Source organism: Magnolia sinica, chromosome 1 (genome assembly GCF_029962835.1).
Source record: "Magnolia sinica isolate HGM2019 chromosome 1, MsV1, whole genome shotgun sequence".
NCBI classification, from domain to species: domain Eukaryota; kingdom Viridiplantae; phylum Streptophyta; class Magnoliopsida; order Magnoliales; family Magnoliaceae; genus Magnolia; species Magnolia sinica.
The window spans coordinates 140,142,635-140,149,151 of record NC_080573.1 but is presented as its reverse complement, the minus strand read 5'-3'; positions in this window follow the sequence as shown (position 1 = coordinate 140,149,151).

Sequence of the window (6,517 nt, the reverse complement as noted above, 5' to 3'; positions counted from 1 at the left end):
TAAATTGGGCTAGACTCGGGCTTACACCTCAAAGGTCCATAAACCCATACCAATCTGATAAGTCTTTTCTGAACCTAATGTTCCCCATTTTCTTTAATTTTTTCCCTGTCTCACACATGAGGCACACTAAAACATCATTTATCGCCAGAGATATTCAGGCTCCGGTGGGCTCGGGCGGACTCGGGCTGGACTATTTCAGCCCGTCACGGCCCCGGCTGGATTTGGGCTTAGATTTAGAATTACAGTCCAGGCTTGGAAAGACTCAGCCCAGCCCTAACTCGGCCTATTGACAACCCCGCTACTGAGTAATAAAAATTTTAAAGAGGGATTTTAAGATACTAAGGACGTGTATGACAATCAATGCACAGGCACTCATGGATTATACATGTGGCATATATTAATTCATATAAATTTAGCTGAATTAAGTCCTCTATAGCCAACTCACAATCCAGTGATAGTGGTTGAACCATCGTAGCCACTGGTGATGCTTGTTTATGGAAGCAGAACCTTGGGATATTTTTTCTTTAACTGTCCGATAAATGTTCACAAACATGATACTTAGAGGATGGAATAATCATAATTTTAGATTAATGATCCATCTACACTAGGTACTATGATATGGACGGTTTAATTTCACTTTGTGAACCATATTTACAATTTCTAAGTGCCTACATGCTTGCCATCCATTTTACTTTTTGAAAGTATCAAAGTCTTTCAAGTGTATTGCCTTATACACCCACTAAGGATATCCCTTGCATGACGTGGCAAAAGCTTTATATGGTACAACTGATGTATGCCTTTTATCCACGCAATCCATTCATTTCCAGCTCAATTTAGAGCATAAAGCCCAAAATTGATGCAGATCCAAAGCTCAACTGGACCACACAACAGAAAAATAAAAATAAAAATTTAGCATGTTTGCTCCAATATTGGAAACATATGAATTAGTTTCAAGCCGTACATTTGTTTTACCAATTGTAGCACATCTACATGCAGACCAACTTGATTCTTGAGCTAGGGAAGTGGTGTCGTTTGAATGGATGGACTAGATCTTTCACCTATCATGCCATGCTTGAAAGTATGTGGTGTACGTGCATCAATAGGCCCTCTTTTCAAATGCTTTTGTTTTAGATACGAAAGAGTTGTTGCCTGTCAATCGAGGATATTTATTGGGGATCACACATTTACAATGGTGATACTGGATTTACTATCCAGATCACCAAATAATGGCCCCACACATCCACAGTGATCCTCGTGTGAATCACCCAACAATGCACATGGTCCTGCCTACCAGTAAAATAAGGCCGTCTACTGTACATATGCAAAAGGGTGGATGGATGGGGAGTGTCCATGCAGTAAGCCTACTGTTAGGGCTGTACATGAACCAAGTTAGCTTGCTCGACTCGACTCCAAAAAGCTTGATTCGACTCGGTTTGAAACTGAGTTCGAGCCGTGTCGAGCAGATTTTTTTAGCTTAAAAAATTTTCGAACTGAGTTCGAGTTTGCCCAAGCTCAACTCGACTCGGATTGAACCCCAACTTGAATCGAATCAGTTCAATGACTCGCTTACTTTGATATTGATGTTGCTCACCAAGTGTTTGATGAAATGACTCAATAAAGTGTCGGCTGGTGGCAAGGAAGTATGTATATGAAACAAATACTCTTTTCTATTGATTTTGATGTTGCCTACAAGGTGTTTACTAAAATACTTGTAAATTTGTTGTTGTTGTTTTACATATAGTGAGAATTTGAAGGTGAGGTCCATGTGTTTGTGAAAATATTGCACCGATGAACTAGGCTCGATCTTGGCTCGAATTGGCCCGAGCTACTGACCGATCCAAGATGGCTAGTCAAGCTCGAGGACCGAGCCGAGCCGAGTTCAAGCTAAGGTTAGCTAGTGGATGAGCTGAGTCAAGCTGTGCCAAGCTCGACTCGATTCGACTCACGTACACCTCTACCTACCATGGATGGCAAGGAGGGTGTCAATGGGCTTGGGACCATTCATCTCATGAACCCCACCATGAATTTCGAGCATAGCTATATTTGTATACATCAACTATGTATATGTAGTTGGCAGTATTAATGTAAAACGCATGACCTTGATGTTTAACTTTTTAACATGTCATGTCTGTTAGAATTATGGGCCACACATGGCATATTTCCATCTAGCAATGTAATAATAAGATTGAATTGATCACGGACCATCAAGATGGGACCCATGCAATTGTTGGGTGTACACATTTTCCATAGGCATTAAGGACAATAGACAAATCTCAATAGAGAAGAAGGCTTCTCTCCTAGTGATGGGATCGAGGAGATATGAGCTTAGGAAAGGCATATGATGTGTTGATCTTCATGTAGCCCCATTATAAGGAGGTGCTCAGTTGCCAATTCTACACACTTTACAGGAACAGTTCTTTCCACCAGAGTGTGCAACCAATGTAAGTGTAGTAGAGGTGAAAGACCAATGTGCAACAATCATTCACAATGCATCACAAGCACCCCATGGTAGTTACAAAACTTGCCAACGGTTCACATTTGTTGTTCTAATGTTGCCCTTTGATGAGCAGATGGGCCTGAGTCATGTAAATTGTGAAATCTTAGATGATACACGGTTAGAATCATTATAAGACCCGTATCCTAGTCCGTACTGTTCCGTCAACTCCCGCGATCCTTCCCAGCGAATTCCGGCAACTTGCGACGTATAATCAACGTTTGTGCGCGACCCTAAGTCGTATCCTGTAAAATTGAGTCGGCTTAATTCGAGACTTGTATCATTGCGACCGCACCGTCGTTGCGGTTCCAACGCCACGACTCACGCACCGATGCGATACCCTAGCCGGAAGATGTGGGCCGACGTTTATTTCGAAGAAAACACCGCGCGTTTGCAATCCCAAGAGAATCTCTACGAAATGTCCCATCAATCAATCAATTAATGCTTTCTTTCTCCTCAAGTCAAGCAATCCCAAAGTCAACTCTTTCTCACCCTCTCTCTTACACACCCATGCTAGTCAAGTACACAATCACCTCACATCCATCAACCATCACTTCTCTTACAACAACCCTCTCTCTCTCTCTTTCTCTTCACACATTTCCAAGCAACAAAGGAGAGAAAAATATGGACGTCTAAGCATCACAAGTGTGAGAGAAAAGTGATTTTGTGTGGCCCACTTTTCCATCCCAAAATCCTTCATCCTACCCATCCATTTCTCATCCTCTCCATGAAAGTGAAGCACAAGGAGACCGGCGTTCCAACGGACCGAGAAGATCGAACGGTGGGTGCTTCTATAGGCTAGTTTTTATGTTTTTGTGATGGGCCAAGTGAGGCCTACCGATCGATGGTATGGATCTCACTTTGGACCCTATGATGTGGCGGATGGCCCACCTTGATCTTCATGATCATTCCATGATGGGGCCATTCTCCATGGACCCCATCATGATGTTTATTTCTAGCTTGAAAAGGGTTCATCTAGACCTTCTATTTCGGTGGAGAAAGGATCTCCACCGTTGATTTTGATCGGTGGGCCCATATGAAATGGGACCCACTTGTTGTATATTTTAAATCATGCAAGGGAGGGCCCATAATGTCGGGGTCCCTCCATCACATGTGTGTCCCACCTTTTCTTTCTCTCTCTCCCTCTCTTTCATTTTCTTTTATTGTTGTGTGATATGGCCGTGTGGCCCACCCGGATGGACCCCATCATGAAGCATGTATTTTTCTCAAGCCATCTGTAGGTGAGACCTACTTTACATGTGTGTTGTACCCATACCATCCAGCACTTGGTGGCCCACCTGAGTAAGGCCCACCTTTGTACATGTGTTACACTCAAACCGTCCAGCGTCCAGGGACGCTGGACGTGAAAGGAAAAAGAAATATTAGCTTGATTCTCAAGCTTTGGAGAGGGCTGTCCATGTAGGCCCCACCTCGATGTAAAAATTCAATCCACGCCATCCATCCTTTTCCCCATACCATTTTAGGCGTTGAGCCAAAAAATGAGGTTAATCTGACTCTCAGGCGGGCCATAGCATAGGAAACAGTGTATCTACCATTGAAATTCATCCTGTTGTTTTGATGCGCCAAAATGTAGCGAATATTAAGCTCATTTGGCTTGTCTTGAGTCGCAGAATCTAATGGATAGGGTGGATTCCCCTGATGCAAGCCCTACGATAGAAAAACCTCGGAAAAACGGGTTTTAAAAGAAAACGATTCATAAATCATATATATATGTATATATATATATATATATATATATATATATATATATATATATATATATATATGAAGGTGGGACTTCCCACCAGACGGTGGATTTTGAATAAAATGTGGGCCCCACCGTGATGTGTGTTAAATAGCCACACCGTCCAGTTTGTAGGTCCCCTCGGGGCAGTGGCCCCCACCAAAAATCAGCCATATACGTTACTCAGGTGGCCCACACCACAGGAAACAGTGAGGTTGAACGTTGGCCATTGAAACCCTTTTCTGGGTCACAGAAGTTTTGGATCATCATGAAATTTGTCTTTCCTTTTCATCCAGGTCCGTGTGACCTTACCAACGGGTTAGATTGCAAACAAGCATGATGTTGGGCCCCACGTGGGACCCACCATGATGTATGTGTTTTGTTCACACACCGTCCACAGCTGTGGACGGTGGAAACCATGATGCATGTGTTTTATCAATGCTGTCCAGGCGTTTGCTGGATGGCTGGTAGGCCCCACCATATCTGTGTTATATCCAACCGTCCTTCCATCTGGTGGGCCACACATGTGGACCCTACCATGAGGTATGTGACCTACCATGATGCAAGTATTGCATCCAAAACCGTCCATCCATTTGAGAGTTCATTTCATGGCATGAGTTAAAAATGAGTCAGATCCACCTATCTAGTGGAACCCACCATGATGCAAGTGTTGCATCCAAAACCGTCCATCCATTTGAGAGTTCATTTTATGGCATGAGCTAAAAATGAGTCAGATCCATAGTTCATGTGGACCCTTATCGTGATGCATTTGTTGTATCCAAACCGACCAACCATTTGGCAAGGTCCATTGTGATGTATTCAAGGCCCGTTATTGAGGCCCACCTTGATATGCATGAGAGCCCGTTATTGAGGCCCACCTTGATGTGTATGAGGGCTCGTTATTGAGGCCCACCTTGACGTGTATGAGGGCCCATTATTGAGGCCCACCTTGATGTTATGAGGGCCCATTATTGAGGCCCACCGTCATGTGTATGAGGCCCGTTGTTGAGGTCACCTTGACATATATGAAAACCATGTGATTAGGCCCATTTTGATGTATTCTAGGGCCCATGGGTTGAGGCCCATTATGATGTATTAGGGCCCATGGGTTGAGACTCATTGTGATGTATAAAGGCCCATGGGTTGAGACCCACTGTGATGTGTATAGGGTCCATGGGTTGAGGCCCATTGTGATGTATTTCCAGCCCATGGGTTGGGGCCCATTGTAATGTGATCCCACCGTGGGTTATGTAATGACATCTATGGCGGGCCATGCCTTGGGAGCAATGTTGGTTTGACGTCCACATTATAAGAATAATGTTGATTAAATGTCTGTATTATAACTCTCCCTAGGGCCCATAGATAGGCCCATACTTGTTGTATGTAGGCCATCAAGGCCCATCTTCGCTGTGAGGATAGTTCATCACCATATAAAATGTTTAGTATAACTCCATGATTCATGCCCATATGCATCATATATATGCCTGATATGAGGAATGCTTGATCATAACATATGCCATTGGGCAGACTATTTACGGGACTCCTTATGAGACAGAGTGCCCACATTATCGCGCCGTACGCACAGAATTGCTGCATGACTGGATAGTGTGACTCATGCATCTCGCATATATGTGACTTGATCATTGTATGCCCTAGCGACATTAGGGCCGTGGCCTCCACAAACACATCATGGATGGTTAGATGAGACACCGAAAATGCTTGGTTCTATCACTGTGGGCACGTAGGATGTCCTTGGGTGAAAATCTCAGAACCTCTTTGGTACCAGGAGATGCTCCAACATCTAGACCGAGTGGAATATGAGTGCCGGTGCCTATACCATGAGGTCATGTCTCCTACTGTGTCGTGATCAGTTGGAAGGGGGTATGGCCTTATCCGCCCGAGTGAGGGGGCTATAAGCTAGGCTAAGTATGACTAGCTTGTAAATAGGTCCGCTATCGACGAGCCGGGCTTAATATTTGTTAGTGGCATGTTTCTGATGAATGTATTTTGAAAATCACCTAACGTATACATGAACAGTACCCGAATACAATACAATACACCCTAAATGCGAATCTAAACAATCCCTTAGTGTAACCTAAGTAGGGGTGTACATCGAGTTGAACCGAGTTGAGCTGGCCTCAACTTGACTCGGCTCGGCCACTAGCTAATCTCAGCTCGAACTTGGCTTGGCTCGATTTGGTCAGTAGCTTGGGCCAATTCGAGCCAAGATTGAGCCGAGTTCACCTGTGCAACATTTTTACAAACACTTAGACTGCACC